The 24,127-nt window shown below is 37.5% G+C and overlaps 1 protein-coding gene across 5 annotated transcripts in view; it reads right to left on the minus strand.

Moving 5' to 3' along the window:
* MARCHF3 (membrane associated ring-CH-type finger 3) overlaps positions 1-24,127 on the minus strand; it is a 1,103,404-nt gene that overhangs the window by 760,438 nt on the left and 318,839 nt on the right. Inside the window, exon 1 of one of the 5 annotated variants that reach the window (XM_044060788.1) lies at positions 16,579-16,833. The exons of the other annotated variants lie outside the window; for them this stretch is intronic. The gene's annotated coding sequence lies outside the window, so the exon portion shown is untranslated. Of the gene's footprint in view, positions 1-16,578; positions 16,834-24,127 lie in introns of those variants that run through there. 5 annotated transcript variants of the gene reach the window in all.

Genomic DNA, 24,127 nt, shown 5'->3' on the forward strand with positions numbered 1-24,127 from the left:
GGATTCAGATTCTGCTCTGAGCGACTGGCATGAGGCTTTTTTTTTTGGCTCCCCATCTGTGCCAGTGACTCTCAGTCACATCCCCAATTGAGTATCAAAGAGTAAAGGAAGGGAATGTCAGTACAGCAGCAGGGAGACAATTTTTATTTATGCAAGGGAATTAAAACTCAGAAGGGAATGAACTAGTCCCTAAATAAAGGCTCGGCATTCCACAGCTCCTCATGTATGTCAGACTGCGCTCCTGGGCATGTGGGCATGAGTTGTCTGTTCCAACCCTTAGCTCTAAGACCAATAAGCATGCTCACAGACTTGGCATCAGCATCTGGTCTGCAATAAAGGGTGCCCAGCTATGCCAAAACACCAGCCTGCCTCCAAAAGCAATGAGAGTTTGGTACTACTGCTCAGTACTACTGCATCACCCACAAACTCTCTACTGTCCAAATGGCTAGTCAGTCTCAGGTGACTGGCAGTACAACTGGGCATCCTGTCAGTGTGCCAGTGGTCTGACTGACTTTTTCTTTCATTGTCATGAAATGTTGTCTTGCCGTGCATATTGAACTCTTCTTTTCTAGCAGAGAAGGTCCTGAGTCATAGCAAAACCATGTTTTCATTAAACCAGTCAAGGTATGTATAAATTACATAAACAGTGCTATACTAATCCCAAAATGCTGAATTAACAGATAAGTACCCACAATGTTTCCAGTTTCAGTAGCACAGTTTAAGCCACAATGCATGTTGTTAGGATTTTGGTACGTAAGTGCTTAATTAGCTTTAGTGTTACTAGTTCTTGACTGCTAGTCCTATGAGTTGAAAATTCTAACAATCTCACTTCTGGTGTTAACGGAAACTAGCCTAATGGTGTTCTTTTGTTGTCTGGTTTTGTTTTCTGGATCCTTATGTAATTTAAATACCTGAAATTGCAAGTTCTGGTGTTATGAAAATAAAAACTGCAAAAATACAGGAGAGCAGCAAATGCTGAGAAGGCAACCCCTCTGCAACCCCAATATGGGCAGATGCACCTCCACAATCCCACTTCTTATTGATCCTAGCTCTGATATCTCCACACCTCAGAGAAAATGTAATACTCTGAGACACATCGATCTTGGACTTGGTGTATCTAAATCTCCATTTCTGCACATTCAGTCTTGCTGTTCCAAGACTCACACTTAGAAGTCTCATAATTGAAAACTATTAACAGGTTTTCAGCTTGAAAATGTTATACAACAGATTCTCAGGTGGGTTGCTTTCTATGCAGAGTCTGCATGTCCTTCCTGTGTTTATGTGGGTTTTCTCTGGGTACTCCGGTTACTTCCCACATTCCAAAGTGCTGCAGTTTGCCCATTGGTGTGTGTGTGTGTATGTGTGTGTGTGTGTGTGTGTGTGTGTGTGTGTGTGTGTGTGTGTGTGTGTGCTCGTGTGTGATGCAGAAAAACAACTGCAGCAGGGCTAACCATCTGGCAGTGTGAACACTGGCTATAGATGATGGTCACTGATACCCGACCCCATGTGCAAAAATGGGTAAAAGGGGGTTATGGGCGAGTGGGTGCATAGATCTTTCTGAAACAATCTAAATCTAAAGAAGAACACATCATCACCATCCTCCTGACTGATATTTCTTACATATGTCAGCCAATTATCAGGCTTTGGCTTTTCTGAATTGTGCACTGCTAACTTCAGTACTTAAATAACTACAACACAAATGCTTCTCACTACTTCAATATGCAAATCTGCAGGGCTGTAACATCTTATTTTTAAAAAGGTACCACATCATTATTTTAGTAAGGACTGTCTGTTTAAAGTGCATCCTTTTTGCATCCCATAAGGCATGTACCTCAGTTTATTAACCTGAGATGAGACAAGTGAACTTTAGTATGATTTTTTTGTGAAGTACCGCATAACTGTTCCTTTTCTCACTCTTCAATTCCCAATTTCTCCTAGTCAGGGTTGGGCAGCAGGTGCAGCCTATCCTGGTAACATGATACAGTTTATTCAGCCAAAATACTACTGACTAATTCCAGCACCATGTTTATAGTGAGGCCCTGAATGACAGTTTAGTTACTCATTATATTACTGCTATACTACAGTATCTTTCTGAATGGAGATCTATGTTACAGCTTATTCTGATCCTGTGTTATCTACCAAAACTGTGACAGACCTGCACTGATGCAGTTACTACCCTTAAAACTGAATAACTCACCTTCAAACCACACATGGCATCAGTTACTTTCTACAATTCAAAGACACCTTAAAGGTTCCATATCAACATCATTGTCAGAGCTGTTGTAATCATGTAATGGATCTACGTTAGTAAAAGCACACTTCCTTATGACCTTTTACATTGCTGTTTGTGCTTCTCTCTCCTTCCAACTTTTCCCCCTTTCTACCATGTACTCACTTCTGTATTTAGTTGATGACCTTAGATACAGCAATTTAACTATAATCACAACACGTGCTTTCATAAAATTGTAGTAGAAAGTGTAGAACTTCTGAAGTGTGCATATTGCAGCTTTGGAAGCACTGGAATATCTGATCAGCTAATTTCAAAATAACTAACTAATTTTTAATAGGTGCATCTTCAAGTACTGCTGTGTTTAGCTACCTTGTTACCTCCACAGACTGTAAATGCTCCTGACTTTCTAATATGGTTTCATATAACTGAATATTATTTATTGTGTATATATGGAGCTCTTCTTCTCCCTGGGACTCATCTGTACATGGACTTTGCTAGTAGTAGATGATCCATTAGCTATGGAATACATATTTTTTTAACAGAATCTTTTCTACCACATGAGGCACAATGGCTGTATTATGTACTTAACAATACAGTAGGCCTTGCTCTATTAAAATAAAGTGTTAGCAGTAAGGACTGTTCTTGTATCCTGCAATCTTTCATTTCATTTTTTAAGTTTCCTGTTTTTTGGTATAGGAAATTATTCCAATACTTTCTCTGTTCCTGTTATTTACTACATTGCGAGGCATCAGAGTGCCTGGGGAGAGGTAGGGAGAGGGTTAGATATTTTTGAATTGATCTTTACATTTCTTTAAAGTATGGTAATTTTAAGAAGAACTTATGTTTGACCAATATAATCTGCATTATGACATGGAGTACTTGCATTTTCCTAGAGTTAATACATTTTCAATTACCTGTTAGGCATACAGCTCCTAGATAGTGGTAGAATTAACTGAGCACCACAGCATGCAAGAAGTTGTATGTAGGTCATACATCTGCTGCTGTGTCCTACAATTTTACACTATTAATATGCAAGTTATTTATATATATATATATATATATATATATATATATATATATATATATACACACACGCACACACGCACGCACGCACACACACACACACACATATATATATATGTATATATATATATATATATACATATATATATACATACACACACATATATGAATATCAGTGCTCTCAGCTATCACACATATACCTGCAAACTTTACTTAGTTGTAGCTGCACACATGCAACATTTTGCTTAAATTACCTTTTTTTTACATTATTTTATTTAATAACATTTGCTTAACAGGAAAGTCCGACTGAGACTGAGCCCATTTTAGTGGAGGCCCTGAGAGAAATGCTCTAGATACATACCTTTGGAATATGAGAGGAAACAGGAGTACCCAGAAAAATCCTACATGAACACATGAAGGACATGCAGACTCCGCAAAGAAGGCACCCCAGCCAAGAATTGAACCAGAGAACCTCTTGTTGTGAGGTGACAACGCTAACCACTGCAACACTGTGCCACACACATTACAAGAAAAAATAATCAAAAGTATTTATTGTAGAAACCTGTCCTTCTTTCGTGTACCAGAGCTACCAAGTGAGCCAGCTGGATCCCTCTCCACTGTTGCAGGTCATCATATATTTGCTGACACTGCTTCCCAGAGTGGGGAATCTGTGTCTGGGAGGACAAGTGTATCCCCAACTCCTGCCAAATATCCATTTTCTTCCACTCCATATTAGCCAGAGCTTGTTCGGATTTCTTCATGCATGACTCCTGCAGCAGGTAGAGAAGTATCTTGGTCTCTTTCTCAGACCTGATTGCAGCTAAACCCTGGGCTTTCACAGATACCATCTTGCGACTTACCAGTAAAACAGTGAAGAATGTAAGTGCAGGTCAGATGATAAGAGGGTGTGAACCACACCCTCAGAGGTATGACATCCGTATGCTCAACCCTTACAACCATACAGGGGTAGTACCTATGGAACTTATATCAGTGACAGGGTTGGCTTATTAATTAGACTGAACAAGTCACATGTTCTTCCACAGCTTTTTGTGGCATTATATCTTTAGTTATGTGAATGGAAAGCTTTCGGCATAGTAACAGATGTAAATGTGTTGGACTTGTGGCTTTTAAAGTACATGAATGTATTCAAAAGGCAATCAGTATTTATTTCTTTGGGTGATCTAAGCATTTATGACAGCATGGCCTTAAGGTTGGTAGTGCAACCTGTTTTCTGAGATGCAATCATTTTCAATGTTAAAGCAGTTCATTACTGTAAGAATTGATAAGACTGTACTGTACTGTAATTAACTGGAAACAACTGAAAAGAGACTGAAATGAAAGTCTTTATCTGTTAATCACCCAAACTTGTGCTGAACAGGTGCCAGTCTCTCCTTTATGGGCCAAGTCTTGTGTACATTTCAGAATGCATTTTCCAAACACTGTAGTTCATTTAATAAGGCTTTATTAGATGTTTACAATATCCAAATACTGTCTTCATTAACAGTGCTGATAATAACAGTGCTGCTAAATATATTCAAAGCTTCTGCACATATCTTCTGATTCTCCTGAATGATGTAAATGGAAATAGTCTTTATTTGACCTGACTTAAGTACTCAGGTTTGAGTGTCTGTAATTTTTTCTGTAATGTCAGGTTGAATGAACAAACTAACCTTATCTGATTTTTCTAACTGTATCTGAAGTATATTTTAATAATACCAAGACCCTGTGATGCTTTACATGCCCTTTTAGCATTGGTTCTCTAGGCATCCAGGCCTGGTCTTAATCTAACATTCCATTAAGGAACATTCTATAGCTGGCAAAATTGTATCTTTCCCTTGGAAAAAGAACATTCTGTATTTCTGCATTCTCTGGACAATTTATGCTTATCTTTCCTTTCTAATAAACTACCTCTCATGCTTGACCAGCAACGTTATTTTTTTCTTTCTGCTTGTCTTTTATGCATAAATGAAACACAATTACTAGGCCTTTTTTACCATTTAGCCTGTCTAATGTCTAATAACTACTTTAAAATGGAAGTTTCTAATCTAACAGTTGCCCCTGAGGTCCCTGATGAAAGTCTATAGGGACCTACTTCTGTAGTTATCTTACATCTGAATTGCTAACTACTGTATACAGCTTTATGCTACTTGACTCTTAATCTGAAAATATTTTTTTTTGTAAACCTGCAATTTCAATGTTGACCACTAGGTGTCACATGAGTATTTATGGCCTGTTTGGATTGAAGTCTTTTAACTTTACGATTTAATTATAACTAGGCAATCGTTTTTCTTTATCTGGTGAATAAACTTGCAATAATAATTTTGACCACTAGGTGTCACATGAGCATTTATGGCCTGTTTGGATTGAAGTCTCTTAACTTTATGATTTAATTATAACTGGGCAATTGTTTAAGTTTGCAATTTTAATTTTAATCACCACGCTTGAAGTCTGTTAACTTTATGATTTAAATAAAATATAAACTGTGCTGGGTCTGAAACACAGCCAGTTTAAAATTCCTTTATTAATATAACTGCCAAGCACTTTCGCAAGGCTTATACTCGCTTCATCAGACCATACAATACACTAGGAAATGCCAAAAACATTTAAAACTTGCTCATCCAATCAAAACAGTGGATGGCCCAATGCAATAACTTTTCTTTATCTGTATTCATTCTTTTCAAATTGGGATGAAACTGTGAATTTTTATTTTGTAACCATGTATTTGTGTTCTCTTTTCACCAAGATAACCAATGAATATGGACTTTTAGCTTTAAGAAAGTATTTGATGCAGAACAGTGATGTTAAAAGCAGTGATGTTAATTTATTATGCAATTTTATGACTGCCACGTTATACCTTGAGTATACTGAATAACTATTACTACCTACTATTTAGATAACTTATCCTAATAAGCCTGTAATAAATAATTCTGTCACTTTACCCTTAACTAATGACTGAATAATGTGAAGGATTATGTAGTAGAAATGTATGATGTAATAAGCCTGTAACAAATAAGTCTATTACTTTACCCTTAACTAATGATTAAATAATGTACTTCTGTTGCTTTGCCCTTAAAACTAATGAATAAATTGAAGTAAGTGAATATTATTTTTATATTCTAAAATTTGACGAAAATGTTCTATACTAAACACATAACTGAGTATGAATGTTATATTCTGAATCTTGACTGAAATTTACATTAGCGTGATATATATTTATACTGAAAATTTAAAATAGCTGTGTATATTCTGGAAAGTAACTAAAGTAATATTAAAAGAATATTTTTTGTCAGTGTTAACTGAACACAGGTAAAAGCATAAGTGAAACTGGTAAATGTTATATTCTGAACACTAAACTATTAATACCTTTTTCTGTCAGTATTGTCTGAACATAGACTGAAACTAGTATTGTTGTACAATTGTTAGAAAACATGAGAACATTTTGACAGTGTTACATGAACACAGACAAACTGAAATCTGTTACTGTTATATTCTGGAGACTAAACTATTAATATATTTTTGTCAGTATTGCCTGAACATAGATAAAAACATAAACTGAAACTAGTACTGTTAAATAACTGTCTGAAACATACATACTTGCTTTAACTCACACATTTTAACTTTAAACAAACATTGAAGAAATAACTGAAATACACAGACAGTCAACGTTTGCAACACAGCTCTTGCCAAATTTTACTCTGCATTGTCCCAGTCACTGATGAGGTAAAGGAAGGGCCTGCTTTAATGTTGAAGGGTCCTTTTTATAGTTAGACCTTTAAACCTCTTTTTTTTTTCATCTCATGTGCAAGGCTTGGTGACTAAAGTTCTTGACTGTATTTAGTATCAGGTCCTTAAAATAACATTTGCATCTTTAACAATTATAAACTGATATTATTGCTTGTTGCTCTGGCTTTATTTACATTTTTTGCATGAAATAAACATTTGCAGCTTTAACAATTATAAACTGATAAACTAATAGCATTGCTTATTGCCCTGACCTTATTTACATTTTTCTGCATGAAATAAACATTTGCAGCTTTAACAATTATAAACCGATAGCATTGCTTACTGTGCTGACTTGAAATAAACATTTGCTCCTAATAAACTCTTGCAAGTCTGTAAGCAAACTGATAACCACAAATGAAGCTAAAGTAGTAATGTAACACTTTGCATTTCTGCACCTATATAGAATTAATTTTAACTGTTGAACTTTTTAAATGTTTTCCTTGTGACCTTTAGATTTTAACATACTGTTCTGTGAAGCAAAGTGATAAACTTAAATGAAACTAAAATAGTAATGTAACACTGTGCATTTCTGCACCTATATAACTGTTGAACTTTTTACATTTTTCTTGTGACCCTTAAATTTTAACATACTGTTCTGTGAGTGAAACGCTACCCACTGTCTTACCATAACCGTTTCTTTAGCTAACATCATTTAACTTTTTTGTAGTACTGAATGCTGCAGGAATTTATTATTACTGTCTACAATTTTTTTTGGATAAATAATAAAACTGCAAATACATTAAATTGATTTTTGCCATACTGCAGTATGGCATATAGTACTGTCTTTAATTCAGCTTGCTAGGCTGGCTGTAATGTGATCTGATGTGCTTGGCAAACTGTCATCTCTGTATGAAACTTATGCAGTCTCAAACTGATTACATAATGTACTCTTTTTTTTTTTTTTTTTTGTTTTGTTTATATATATATATATATATATATATATATATATATATATATATATATGGGTTCATGTTAGAACGTCGACAACTGACTATATCGACAAGTAGCCCTGCAGCACCAAATAAACAAAACCTCAAAGCATCGACATTTCAAATAACCGACACTTACTCCATCGAGACGACTTCACCGACAATCCACTTTACCGACAACGCGCTACACCCACATCCCATATTACAGGTAAAGGGTATTAACATATGTTGAGTGGGGGATGTAGTTATAATGTCAGACTAAGTGACATAAGTTTATAAATACATCCCCTACCTCACATATGTTAATGCCCGTTACCTGTAATACTCGATGTTGGTGTAGCGCGTTGTCGATGGAGTAAGTGTCGGTTATTTGAAATGTCGATGCTTTGAGGTTTCGTTTATTTGGTGCTGCAGGGCTACTTGTCGATATAGTCAGTTGTCGACGTTCTAACATGAACCCATATATATATATATATATATATATATATATATATATAGGATCTGAATTCTTAATTGAATTGTTACTTTTACAATGTAGCATTGACTTTGCTAGTTTACAGAAAGTAAAATTTAAACATTATTTTGTGTCTGTCTATATTACGATATCGTTTATTTATTTATTTGCAGTTTGTTAACCAGGATAGTCCACTGCGCAAGATCGAACCCTTTTCCAATGGAGGCCTGGGGAGAAAAGCTCCATGTAAATACATATACAAAAGCTATGGAACAAAAACAATTACAAAAACAATGTTTAAAGAAACAGTACAATGTCCAATTGCTTATGAAATTTACAGAGTAGTATGACTGTAAAAACAGTGGAGTTTATGCATAGCAACACTTTAATACAAAGCTTTTAACTAATGACTGCTAAACAAAACAATAATATAAAAAATTCATCTTCCAAAACTGTAAATGTAAACCCTTTATTTTGCAAATTAACCTGACAGTTATTTCTGATATACCTTACAAGATATAGAGGTATAAGGTTACCCTTTTTTCCTAACTGGCCACACCCAATATGTCTTTCTGAGCACTTTAGCTGTGTCAGCTGAACTGGAATTTATTTTATCTTTAACCCCATAAATCTGCATGTTCCTGTTGTAACCAAGTCATTAAATTCTGTACATTTGCAAAACTCTTGTCACTGACAAGCATATAACTCTAATGACATGTTTATACCTAGTAGAGAGTTGTTACACTCTGAACTGTTAGCTGCTGTAATCTTTGACCTTTTAAATCCTGACAAAACTGCATTTGTGTTCTCTAATAAAGATTTATGTGTAACTAAAGTTGATTTGTCTGTAGCTATGGAATGGATTTTTTTATTTTGCTCAGAAATGGTAGCAATTTTATGTTGCGCTGAAGTCTGTTTATTATTTATGCTGGAATTTACTTTACCAACATCTGCACTCTGATTTTTCTTAACCCTCCTCAGTGCAAAGTTTACACTTGCTTCTGAAAATAAGAAACTAGGTGAAGTAATGTGAACTTGAGACATTGCTTGCACGTTATGCACATTGACTGTGTTGACATTTGTATGTCCACTACTGCAACATAATTCGGTATTTTGAATTGTATGAGCTGAAGCATTTACACAAGAAGTATTCAAGTGTGAAACCATACTGACAGAAACTTACTCATTAGCTTGCTTCTGTGATTTAACCCTTTTGCATTTAGACATATTTAACATTCTTGAACTAATAACCTTTAACTTTAAAAGAACATTTCTAGACTGCTTTACCCATTTTTTAAAATTAAACCAAAGATTTACTGATGTTTTAACTGTAGAAGTATTACTTGATATGTTTATAAACTTTTTTGAGCTGTTAATTAAAAAGTGCATATAAAGTCTTACATAACTTTATGATTCTGGAAGAATGTGTGCCGTCATCTGTTTGTGGAGATAGTTGTTAACTGGATAATGTGTTTTATGTTTTGAAGAACACTGCTAAGATTTTTGGATTTAGTTCTGGTCAGTTTAAGTTGTTTGAGGCTTTTTTGGAGCAAACACTGGTAACAGCTGCGTAGAGGTTGTCTGCTGTGTTCATTTTTTGCATGAAGTAGTGCTGCTTAGGTTTGCTGTGTAATGAGAAACTGTAGTGCTGTCATTTTTGGCTTATTCTGTATAGAGTTTACAGTCTGTATTTAAGGAAAAACACTGCTACGCTGCTGAAAAGTCTGTCATGAAACGTGCTGTCATTATAAACTGTTAATGAAACCTTGAAGTTAAGATGGCTGCTGCAGTAACACTGTACTTGAAAGGGTTACATACTGCAGTTGTTCTTGTTGAAGTTTTGCTGATAAGGCTGCCTGGAATACTCGCTTTGTAGAATACATGTAGGTGAACGAAACACGGAGTGCTGCACTGGAATGAAAACACTGCTAATTCGTAGTCAGTAGAACACACGTAGTTGAAAGAAACACTTCTATTCTGTACATTTTTTTGTAGAACACATGTATTCTGACTGTTGATGCAAGGTTTCATGGGGTTTTGGGAGTTACTCCAATTATAGTGGCTCACCACTGTAAGAATTGATAAGACTGTACTGTACTGTAATTAACTGGAAACAATTGAAAAGAGACTGAAATGAAATTCTTTATCTGTTAATTACCCAAACTCATGCTGAAAAGGTGCCAGTTGATGAATATGATGAAGATGATAATGACACAGGAATCATCAGAGAAGTCATAGACACCAGTCCTTTTAGACTACAAAAAGGGTAGAGCACAGGTGATGGTAATACTTCATGCAGCTACAATGTGACACACAAAAAGGGTAGCGCACAGGAGATGACAATACTTCATGTTGGCATACAGTGCTCAGGACAGCTGTGTATATATAATTCATTACATCTTTCATTACAAGGTCCCCCATCTACATCAAGCATGTAAGAAAATTGACACTTTTTGCTTAGTAAGTGCCTGTATCATCTATTTACACATACAGTTTTGGTTGGTAAAGGTGTAAACATGACATCAGTTATTCCTCCAGAAGTTCAACACCTGAATCAAACACGTTTACTGTGCTAGGACAAAAGACTGAACTTAAGAGCATAATGGCTGTTGACAATGATGTCATAACTTTCATATTCATGACATAGCCTGAGGACAGTGATACAAAGTTGCAAAGTGTACTGGTGGGACACACCACCCAAAACCTGATACATAACTCCATAAATAGTGACAAAGGCTCCCACAATCAGTTCAGTGACAATATAACATTGCAACCTGAATGGAGGGACATTGCACAGTTTGACACTAGTGTTTTCAGAATAACAACAGCACATAGACATTAGAGACATAGGTTTGGCACCTATGTCTCTACTGGACACAGGTAACCTGTAAATGGTTCATCTCCAAAGCCCATGCTTACACTTATCAAGGGTACCAGAACTTGTCAGAGATTTGGGGTGCATGGCTAGGTTTAAAAAAGTCCTTGTGGTTGTTAGCCTAGTAAACACCTATGAACTTATGGACATTCAGGAAGATGCTACTATTTCAGAGTTAGTAGTACCACTGTGAAACCTATGCAAACTGGTGCCAGCTAAAGGCATATGTCTCAGCTAGATCCAGAGACATGCAAGGCCTTGGCTGCATAGCAGCAGATGTGCAGTGCTATTGTTCAGGCTCAAGCCACTGTCGCAGAGTCAGGTAGAGATGGTTAGAGTACTCTGGGGTATAAGTGAAGAATTTCATCAGTATATGGGAATGGTGGAGTCCAGAGACAATGCCATGACAATCCTTATCTGCAGCATGGTGACACACACATCATCCATGTCTCCTCCATGTTACCACTCGAAACAACTTGCCAGACTCAACTAAAAACATATCTGGACCTGACAGGGAAAGTGTGCATACATATAGGGGCCAAGTAGGCTCAACATCATATGATTCTCAAGCTACTGCTACAACAACTACAGGTGCCATAACACAAAAAGAGGCAGGCAGGACCTGTCAGTCTTCTTCAACATATGCTACGACCTCACAATTGAGGTCTCAGTCCTGCGACACAGATCAGTGTGTACAAGTTTCCCTGCATCCAGCAGATCATGGCATTGCAGTAACTCAGCATCAAGTTCTCATCTCAGCACTTCTTCATGATTACTAGGACCATCACCTGCACTATCATTAGGGGACATTTTGTATGACACCTTAGTTATATATTTGAACTGCAGACCCGATGGATAAAACTCAGGCATACATACATACATATAAAATTACTTATGACGTGTGAAAACATTTTGATTCTATGCTGAAGAGAAAGTGGGGTACATTTTTCATTGGGCTCTACAAAGTGTTACTTCAAAGAGAATTATGTGAGTACTGCTGGTGGGAATGTACAACTAAAGCCATGCGTTTGTTACTGTGTTAAATCTTGCCATGGAAACTAGCACTGTTGCAACTTCTCCCTCAGGACTGTACAAATGATGACCACTTAATAGTTCTGATGAAACACAGGAATGTTGTGGAAAAAAAAAGCTAACTAATCTGATGTGTGGTGTCATTTGAACAAGCGCCACTGGGCTAACACTGCATGCATCAATTTCTCCTGTGCATGCAGCGATACACATTCCTTTATTTTACTACCTCCCATGCAGCCTGAAAAGTGACAGATATGCTATAAAAAAGCAGTACTTTTGAGTAACTCTACACAAGGATTACACTAGAATGAGTCATTAAACTTCTCCTTGTGCTTTTCCCATTAACCATACAGATTACAGTAGATAGGCATCAGACTGGAGATATGACAACAAAACATATACAGCAATCAATTAATCCAATGTATAAAATTCTTTAAATAAGGAAATGGTCTGATGTACAGTGACAGTAGGCCATGTACCACACAGCACAACCTATAAATAACATTGCATGCATTAAGTTTATCTGTGTGACATTAAAGAAAAAGGTACCACTACTTTAATATCATGGTCCATAGTGTTGGACCAGACGCCACCTCTTTGCCTGTGTAGCTGTGTACTGTGCACGTACCTGTTGCATAGGGTCATATGATGCTACTGTTAGGTGGCTGCCATCAGCATCATCAGTGGTAGCAGGAAAAATAGCAATATGCACAATCATGTTCTGTAGAAGGCAGCACATGGTAAACATCCTGCATGCAGTAATAGGGTCATACTGAAGGGCACCCCCAGATTCAGCCAGTAAAACACTCACTCAGTGACAATCCATGCTTGGGACAGATTGGTGCTGAAGCATTCCTCAGCAGCTCCCCACAGACCCCCTAGGGGTATGGGCTGCTGTTTAAATGGTTAGCCTGCATTACCTGCAAAAGAACAAAAGGGAGACATAACAAAAAGAAGGAGGTTTATTACTAAGCAAAACATTTACAAAATAATTCTACAAAAAAGTAAAATGAGTAGAAAAGTTTGCACTTACCAACTAGGTGACCATGGGGTATCCTACCAAGCAGAAAGAGTGGTACAGTTAGCTTGTGTGCCAGATGTGAGATTCATGGTCACTGCAAAGACGCTGAGCTGACATGTTGGTGATGCATCCCCATGCATCACACACTTTTGGTTTAGATGGGGCTTTAATGACAATATGGTGCCTTTAGAAAATGTGCCATCCTGTAAAGGCACTCGTGTTTCTGACTTGGTCTGGAGGTGACAATGGCAGATAAATATACTGCTACACATGTGCCAAGAGTATGTCGAGGAACTGCTGAAGTATCCTTGAGGTAAAAGCCTGAGAAATACCAGTGTCCCCAGTTTATCTCTGGATTGTCCTCCATGGAAAGTCTAGTGGAACTTGGTGTCCACAGATACAGGAAGACCACCCACCCCCAGTCCTACTCTGTAGGCCATACCAACTTATTAAAATCCTTACAATGTCCTTGTCCATTCAAAATCTGTCAAGAATGTCTTGGTCAGCAAAGTTATAATGAAGTTAATCCTTGCCTATATATGCTTGTTCTCATCCAGCGAGGGCTGCAGGATGTTTGTGGTTTTGACGTATTTGAGACAAGCAGCTAACAAAGAGACACAGCTAAGCTGGCAACTACTGCAAGTATTTTCGCTGACTGTAAAGTAGATAAAAAGTGTGATTTTTACCTTTTATAACGTATGTGCATATGGAGTATACACGCATGAAAAAGCAACTATGTATCACAAACAGGTTGGAAACTACCTAATTTACTTAAGTTTGTCATTTAAGTTTTAAGTTATTCCTCATTTACATATCATTAATGCCTCATTTGCATAAGCTTTTTGTAAGTTCTCTAAACTGACTACACCTAAACGCAGCTAATCTCTATGACTTGCGCCGAAGCTGTACTTTGCCACAGCCTGTGTAAAGTCCCAATATACATAAGTGCAGTGGCTATGAATATCTCACAGTCTTGGAAAACTAATTGGTGTACACTTCACTTTGAAAAGAATGTTTCCTTCACACAGTATTTTCTTAAGTATAAAATGTCATGATTCACCAGAAGCATGCAATTTGAAACCTTACGAATACCTGGTGTATTCACCTAGTATAGTTTAGGCAAGAAGTGCACTTCATTTTCATTTCCATCTGAATGGTGTACTAGAAGCTGCTTGACTAGGACACATTGTGGTAAATGTCCTGTACACTCCTGCATTACAGCTTTCTATTCTTCAGCAACTAACTACATGAAGTGCAGAAACTTAGTTATGAAAGCGTTTTCCATCACAATTTGTCAATATGCTTGTTGGATACACCATGCCAAACATCACAGGGTTTTACAAGCAGTAGCATAGGTAGGGTGGGCTGACAGGGGCAACTTCCCCGAGCACAAAGTGTTAGGAGATGCAATCAGCTGATCTGGATCTTTCTTTAATGCAATGTCATCTTTTAAGAGTCGGTATTACATTTTCAGTCAAACTTGAGTGCTGTAGCCCTCCATGTCTGATCTAAACTGTAGCCACTGCTTGTTATATCATAGTGAGCAGTTTGCTATAGTTCAAAAGAAAAAAAACTTTCTTCTTCTTCATTTTTTTTTTTAAAGTAAAACCCAAGTGCTGTTGTGCTCCTTGCAGGCAGGGTATAAACTGTAGCAACTGTTTGCTACATTTGTAGCAAGCGGTTTACTACAGTTTAAAAAGGAGATTTTTTTTTTATTGAACTAAAGCATGAGTGCCGTAGCACTCCATGCAGGCAGGGTTTGTTAAAGGAGGGTTGGGGGCAGAGTTATAGAAATCAGACCTGAATGGCTGGATCACCTGGTTGGTGTTGCCAATAAAAGGAATGTCCAATGTTTTTTTTTTTTATTTTTTATTTTTAATCTAGAATACAAAATCTTGGGGGAGGGATAGATATGCCGATCTCTTATCAATTGGCTTATTACAGTGAATGAAGTGGCTTTTTTTTTTCTGCACTTCACTTGAAAAGCTGAGGGGGTGGGGAGCTGGTTCAAAGTACAGGTCCAGGGCACTGGTTGAACCAGCTATGCTTCTGTTTACAGCAACATTATTTATCCACATACCTCACTGCAAAGTCTTATTCATGGTTGGCTTTCCCATCAATCATGAGTGGGCTACTGAGTCCTGCACACAACTTGCTTATTCAGGGTGCAAACTGAAATTCAGGAAGTTGTTTCTGGATTTATTAAATAATATTCACTTTCTCAGATTAGTCAAGTTATACTACACTGCCGTGTGTGTGTGTGTGTGTGTGTGTGTGTGTGTGTGTGTGTGTGTGTGTGTGTGTGTGTGTGTGCATGTACTTGCCTGTGAGTGTGTGTGTGTGTGTGTGTGTGTGTGTGTGTGTGTGTGTGTGTGTGTGTGTGTGTGTGTGTGCATGTGTGTGCATGTGCGTGCCTGTGAGTGAGTGCGTATGTGTGTGTGTGTGTGTGTGTGTGTGTGTGTGTGTGTGTGTGTGTGTGTGTGTGTGTGTGTGTGTGTGTGTGTGTGTGAGATATATTGAATTTATACTTCCTTTAGCCAAGAATCTGAACACAAGATACAGCATTCTGCCCTGCTTCATTTCTACATTACACTTTACCCAGCACACCAACTGAAGATATATTATTGTAGTCACAAAAAATATAGCACTTAATTTTATCTAGGATATCTCTAGGTTGTTTGCCGAGGGCCCAACATTAAAAGTCATTTGCCAAAATAACATGCTAGAGTTCTGCACAATGTTTTTCAGTCAACTTTTTTAAAATGTACAAGTCATGTCCCCATCAGCCATTCTTCAAGGAGGCATATTTATTCCAAAGAGATTTTGCTCATACATCCTTCCTCATTCTTCCGACATGCAGTGTGGTTTGCTGTGCAAAATCTGAATAGTTAAAGATTACATGTTAGCAGCCATGGCAATAAAATCAAAAGCTCTTAGTTTCCTAATGGATTCTTTATGAATTCCTAATGGGAACTGATTAAAATATCAGATTCAGCTGCTATCAGCAGCACTTTCTGTATCAGTCACCTAGACAAATTTAGGAAATATTGTTGTTTTAGAGGAGAGATACTGTCTTCCAAAACTTCACAGCAGGTAACACTTAACTGTTCTGACAACTGACAATAATTTTCGTGACTCTTTTTAATACCACTTCCACTCTATAATATGTAAAAACAGTGAAATATAAAATAAAAAAGAAATTTTGGAATGTTAAATGTTTGCTGACCGTACCTTTTGTAGCGAGCCTCATGCTTGGGTTATAGTTCTGAAAACAGGAGTGGTGCCATGGAACCTTTTTCCATAAGACCAATTCATTTTACAAGTAGAAGGTAGGTTAAAGCCATTGCATGGAAGAAATATAATAAGCACTTAGAAAATCCAAAACATCCAGAAAATCAAGGATAAGCAGGAGTGAAAAAAATCCTGGCATAGGGAATACAAGAAAAGTAAAAGAAAGAGCTAACTGACAGGAAATCTCTCACTGCTCTTTTAGTTCAGCAAGCTTTTAAGTAACTGCTGTCTTAACGAAGCTGTGTTTTTTTTTCCCTTGTAACATGATATCTTCGACATGAAAAAGTCCTGTGTAGCTCTCATATGAGACATAGCAGCCAGCTGGCATGAGAAATTAAATGTATTTTAGATCTGAAAAAAAAAATGCTGTTACTGGCGCTAAGCCTAAAGGCAATGCTCAGCCTGTGATGTTTTGTAAACATGAAAACTGGTCTAGAGGTAGCCATGCTGAAGATGGCAAACCAAAATTAACTGAAGTTTGTCACGTGTGCTATTCTACCTCTAGCTCACTGGTTTTAACTTTGATAGGGGTCACTTATATGACAAAACATACTACAGTTCATAAACTACTTCTAAAAATTATGTTATTTAACAATAAGAAAAACATTATTAACATTTCCTGGTTGTTGGAGAATCACAATAATACCTCCATTAGTACATGAAACTTGTGTCTCTTTCTTGTGCAACATTTACTTTCTTTCTTTAATACGGAGCATACCTCTTAAATATCAAAAATTTTGAAGACTGTCCCTGATTCTGTCTCATATTTTTTCCCACTTCCACATAAATGATTTCTTGATTTTTTAGTAAATCACTGAAGATTACAGCCTTGTCGATAATGCCATATATTAGAGTTTCCTATGTATTATGGTTCAGAAAATCCATGTTGATGCGAGACCTGTTCTATTAACTGTTTAAGTGACTTATATTAATATTTTAAAAATTTCCCTGATTTTGGGGCCTTTGTCCACCAGTTTTACACCAGAATTATTGAGGAAAGAAGTTGAGAGGTAAGGTAGACAGTTTTGCCCCTACATCACTCACAATGCCTTTTGACCCAGCATTCTCCATCTCTAAATAATCCTCGCCTGGCTTGTTGCAGCAGCACAAAAATCAGGGAATGTCATTTGGGAACAACCATGTGAATATCCCAGGTGAACCTTCTATTAACCAGATGAATATATTCAGTCTACATTATGCCCACATGACCTGCAACATCCCTGAGCAAGAATACTTACATGCCCATCTTGAAGACTCACCAACATGGTTAACTACAGAGAAAACAACATTCCGCCTTAGGAGTGAACCTACAAGCCATCCAAAGAACTACAGACCAATAACTTGCCATCTAACAATATACAAACTATATAGTGAAACTGATGCACACACAGTTTATAGTCATTTAAAAAAAACTCAACTATGGCAATAGAACAAAAGGGTAACAAAAGAAAGTCATAAAGAACAAATGAGCAAATGTTGCTAAATAAAACCATAAAAGAGAATTGTAAGAAGGGGAATAATCTAAATATGGTATGGATAGATTACAAAACAGCATCTGACAGCATCCCAGTGTCATGGACAAAGGAATGCTTACAGTGACCATGAAAGAATGGTACACTATTCTGCAGCTGAGCCAAGACAACGTGCAAATGATTATCCCAAGGATAAAAATTCAAGGGACGGTATCCCAGTGTGATTCTTTGTCACTGCTGTTATCTTGTCTTTGCCCTTAACCCATTACGCTGTTTTTAACAGATTAGGCTATAGTTACAATTTGGCTTCTAGAAACAAATCCTGTTGACCTCTTATCTTCTTTTTTGTGAATGACTTAAAATTGTACAGTTCATCAGATGAGGAGTTGAAAGCACAACTTCAAATGGTTACAACTTTGAGATGACATAAAAATGACATTTGGTTTTGATAAACTTGCAAAAGTAACATCTGAAAAGGGAAAGCTGCAGCACCAAGAAAGTATCAGCCTGGGACAGAAATGCGACATAAAGATACTAGAGCAGGCAGGAGTGCATAAATATATGGGAATAGATGAAGAACCATCAATAAAACTTGAACAAATGAGAATAATTCTCAGTAAGGAATGCGCCAGAAGACTAAAACTAATACTGAAAACTGATTTGATATCTAGGAATAAAGCTATAAATCAATTTGTTCTTCCTGTTCTTACAGCTTTGGGATAATTGTCTGACCCCAAAAAGTACTGAATCAATTGGACACAAAAACAGGAAAAATGCTTCATGCTCTTCAAATTATATATAAAAATCAGTATACACAAAGATTATATATTCCTCAGTCTTAAGGAGTTATGGGCCTTCTTGAAATTGGCTACATGTATATATCTGCAATTCAAAGAGTCATAGAGTGTTACTAGGCTAACAACCCAGGGGCCTTTCTAAGTCTAGCCAAGTTTTCCTGAAAGAATAATGATGTCCTCTATCCAAGCAGCACAATGACAGCCAGGCATTTATAAGCTATCTCTGTCCATAAAGAACACGGGTGCCAGGCAAGGTGTAAATTTCCTATTCCCCAGCCACTGGTCTAGATTGCACTTAAACTGGGTAATAGACAAACTCAGCGTCACATGGATGAGAGGTCTGTTCCATAGATGGGGTAGTCTATGGGGCACATATCTTTCTCATCAGCATGTTCAATTTAAGTCACAGACAAAATTCAGGCCCTTAGACAATGTATTTCTGGTACTGTTTGACTTAAAATATGCCAGAGATTCATAGGTGTGGGGTCTGAAGACACCTTGTAAACCAGACATAGATCACCCCTCTGCAATCTATAGGAGACTGAGTAGAGGGAAAGGGCGTTGAGGCTGCCTGCATAAGGCAGGTTTGTTATGCCTTGAATTCTTTTTGTAAGAAACTTCTGAGGTCACTCTAGTTGCGGCATACCTCTGTTCAAGTACATACTGAAGGGAGCACAGTACTCTATGATTGATATGATAAGGGCACAGTGCAGTGGGTTAATGACCTCTTTGGACCTATATGCTATACCCTCACTTATAACTTGAAAACATAAAAGGATTTAGTAGAAAAATAAATAAATAAATAAATAAATGCATTGCACAGCTGAAAGGCAGCTAAAACTTTAATAAACAGATAAGCACTTTGGCATCCAAACTGACGCTTTCTCAAATCGTACAAACATGAAAACTTTAAAACAACTTGGTTTTGTTGAGTTTTTAGACTGTTTCACCAATTTTCTCCATTTTACTATACATTGTTCCACTAATAGTATAGACTTTTTGGATGCTTTTACTAGGGAGCAGAATGGACAATTTAGATCTAGGTCATTTAAGAAGTCATGTAAGAAAAATTATTTTTTACATAGGAGGAGCATGCACCCACACCATATTTGTTAAAATATTATCAGAGAGGCCAATGTATATGACTTTCAAGGCTGAATTGTACGGATAAGGATTTCAGTCAATCCATACATGAGTTTAGAAGTGATCTGTTAGCTTGTAGATATTCTGATCAGGAAGTGAATCAGTGCCTGCAATCTGATAGGTTGGATAGAGTGGGCAGAGGCAAACCTTATTTTTCTGATAGGCTGGCCAGTGATACAGTTATCAATAGTAGAGCAAGCTCATAATATGTGGGTGTAACTATGCCATATTCGTCAGATGTTAGATCGATATGTAATGTATGTTGGAAAAATTGGTCCATTTTAATTGCAGATGATGAAATCAGAGATATTGTTGGCCCATGCCCAAGATTCCTTTTTAGAAATAATAAATTGTTGAAGCGCATGCTATGCTACAAAAGGAACAAAGAGGGGACCAACAAAGTTAATTATATAAAACATTTAAGCAATTACAGATGTGGATTATTTGTTCATATATTGGCAGTAACAATTTATTCATTCATCCCTATACAAACAGAGAGTATAAGTTTAATGTATATGCTGATTGCAGCACTAGAGAAGTTGTATATCTAAGTGTGGAGCTTGCACCTCGTGTTATGTAGGCAAGACCAATCGTTCGCTATGAGAATGGGTGCGTGAACATATTTACAACATCAAGAAGTATGATGAAAAGAACGCCCTAGCGAGGCATGTTAACAATTTGGTACATCAAGCTTTTTTAAGTTTATGGTTATGCAGGTTTTGTATGACGATGGTAGGTGGTAACAATAGGGTTGAGCAAGCAGAACTTAAGTGAATTGTATTTCTGCTCTCTGACAGAGTGGATGGGCTTAATGAAGTGGTTACTCTGAAACCTTATTTATGATCACACAGTTTTATTAAATGATAGTATTGGATACTTTGTATTAAATGCAACTATTTAAATGTTTTAAAGCTTTCGTGTTTGTATGATCTGAGGAAGCGTCAATTTGGATGTGAAAGCGCTTATCTGTTTATTAAAGTTTTAGCTACCTTTCAGCTGTACGGTGCATTTAGTTTTTATTTTCTACGACTTGCCTCATTGAAGTGCACTGTTTTCCATCTGTTTTGCTGTTCCATGATTAAAGGATTTCCTCACCACTGTGGCCATGCGGTAGCCGAAGATAAAGCTACTGTGTGTACCCAGATCCCTGACCACTGGGTCGACTCTTAGGGGAGTATTACCAACATGGTAATTATCCAGGTTGGTTGACTTCCCAAAGGGTACAATTATGCATTTCTTAGCATTGAGTGTAAAATCATGGCTTTGGCACCATTTGTTTGTCAGAGATATACCTTCTTGAAGAATGCTAGTGGCTGCAGGGGTGTCGATGATGATCCCCAGCTTGCAATCATCTGCAAACATAGTTAGCATTTGCTTCCATTTCAGAGAAATAGATGCCAAAAAGGAGAGGACCCAGTACTGCGGTCTGGGGCACTCCACTAGAGACTGGCCTCTAGGAGGAGGCACCATCACCTATTTTGACCTCCTGGGTCCTATCAATGAGCCAGCTAGCTATCCATTGGATGATAAAAGGGTTTATACCTAAATTATTAAGCTTGTCTATAATGTCTGAGTGGGGTATTGTATCAAATGCCTTAGCTAGGTCGAGGTAAGCTGTGTCCACAGTCTTGCCTTCATCCAGTGCTTTGGTGACCCTCTCAAAAAAGTCCATCAGATTTAATAGGCATGACCTTCCTTTAACAAAGCTGGACTATGATGGTCCAGCATTTACAGGTTGCCTATGTCCTCATTTATCATGTCCATGAAGATTCTTTCCATGGGCTTACATATGTGGCTTGTCAGACTTATGGGCCTGTAATTACACGGATCAGTGGTTGGACCACATCTGTGCAGGAGAATGACTGTAGCCATCTTTCATTCCTTTGGCTGAAAACCTGACTGTAGACTCCAGCTGAAAAGTGATTCATGCTGACTAGAGAGGTCATGTGTTATGCTATTTATTAAGCATCCAAGGATGTTATCAAGGCCCATCAATGCAATGTTTTTGGCCTTAGAAAGTGCATTGATGATCTGTTCTCTCATAATGGTTGAGGAGATTGTGGTATGTAGTATTTACTTTGGACAATCAGGAGGGAGTAGGGGGAGAAACTAGAGCTGAACCTGTCAGCCAAAAGGTTGGTAATGACCTCCAGTTCAGTGTGGGTGATGCCACTTATAAAATGAACTGCACATTGTTGAGTATTTCCCCTGAGGTTACAAAGCTGTAGAAAGCTTTGTGGTTGTCCTTTGCCTGAGAAGCTTACAGACACAGCTGTAGAAAGCTCTGTTGTTGTCCTTTGCCTGTGAAGCTATTTTTTCTTCAAATTTAGCCTTTAAAGTATTAATTAATCATGTTACCTGCCTGTTTAAGTTTTTCAGTGAGCGTTTAGTATGTATGCCTTTGTTCCTCCTATGCTAGGCCAATACTTTTTTCTTTTACTGTATAACTGATTGATATTGCACTTCCACCAGGGTGACTTGTCCTTTTAGTTTGTCTTACTTTTAATACAACTGGGCACAGCTCACTCTATATAGCTATTAATATGGCTGTACAGAGACTATGTATATATCTCAGTATTTGCTATGATGTTTACTGGATTTGGGGACGCTTGGAATTTAGCCAAGTTGTCACTTAGTAGAGAGAGGTTAGCCTTGTAATAGTTCCAAAAGGTTTTTGGTTTCGCTGGATCCCTGGATCTGATTTTTATTTCAAGCAATACTGTCTTATGGTCAGACCTGAGGGCCAAGACATTATATTGGGTGAGGAACATTGGTTCCCCATGCTTGTGAGTACAAAGTTAAGGATGTTTGTACTCCTGGTAGGAGAATGGACCAACTGTTTCAGGATGTTGCTATTAACAACGTTTAGGAATTGCTGGGCTTATGCATTACACCCATGAATATCATATTGGATTGAATGGTGAAAGACTCTATTACACTGAGATAGGTACAATGGGTTTCCTGGGACATGGAGGGGAAACTATAGGCTGTAAGGATATGGTTTAAGACCCTGTTTAATGTGAGTTGCACATGTAGGTATCCCAGTGGGTCATATACTTTAACTAGCTTGGATGTGAGGTTGGTTTTAAAATAGCCTGAGACTTCTCTACCTTTAGTTCCCTCCTGTGCAGTAACCAGTCTAAAGGTGTGAAAGGCATTATAACCTTGCATTGCAGAGGTACTCTCCGTAACATTAAACATGTCTCCATTACTACACAGATGTCTACACTCCAGGGAGAGGAAGGTTTGCAGGGAGTGGAGTTTCTTGTTAAGACTTCTAGCATTGAGCAATATGACCTTCAGATATTCTTTTGCAGGTTCATTTAAATTGGACTGCATACAAATCTGCTATCCTCATCCGATTCAAACACAGTAAAAGTTTTAAAACATGAGAAGTCTAAGATAACATCTTTGCTTAGTTTAGCAGAAGCATTTCGGATCGAAGCAGGAATGGAAATCAAACCAGAAATAGACAAAAATCAGACAGCAACTTAATGTACCAAAAAGACAGAAGTAATTATATAAGGAAAAGGAGCAGATAAGAAGAAATAAATTGGTAAATCCACAAATATAGTGGCAAGCACAGGCATCTCCTGGACAATCATATTGCCAAAGTAGTTAGGAAATCCTTCTATGTAGCCCATCTAATTACTAAAGTTTTCGCATCAAGAAATAAAGAGGTTATAGTGCCCCTCTACTCGTCACTCCTCAGACCCATCATAGAGTACAATGCCCCATTTGGGATGTACCTCACAAGACACTTCCAACAGCTGGAAAGACCACAAAAGTACCTCACCAAGAGGATTACTTGTCTTAAAAATATGACCTATGCAGCCCGACTAGAAAAGCTCCAGCTGTACTCAGTGGCATATCACTTACTCAGAGGTGATCTCTGCCTGACTTACAAAGCCATGTCCAACTCAGAATTGATGGACATGCTCCACCTAAAGAAATCCAAGTCACTGCGAGCCACTTGCTCTAGTGAGCTAAACCTCGCCACAACAATAAATAGAACATGCTGGAGGGATAGATTCCTGTCACAGAGACTCCCCATGCTTTGGAACAAAATTCCTAACT

Source organism: Protopterus annectens, chromosome 2.part0, assembly GCF_019279795.1.
Source record: "Protopterus annectens isolate FY-2018-M chromosome 2.part0, PAN1.0, whole genome shotgun sequence".
NCBI classification, from domain to species: Eukaryota; Metazoa; Chordata; order Ceratodontiformes; family Protopteridae; genus Protopterus; species Protopterus annectens.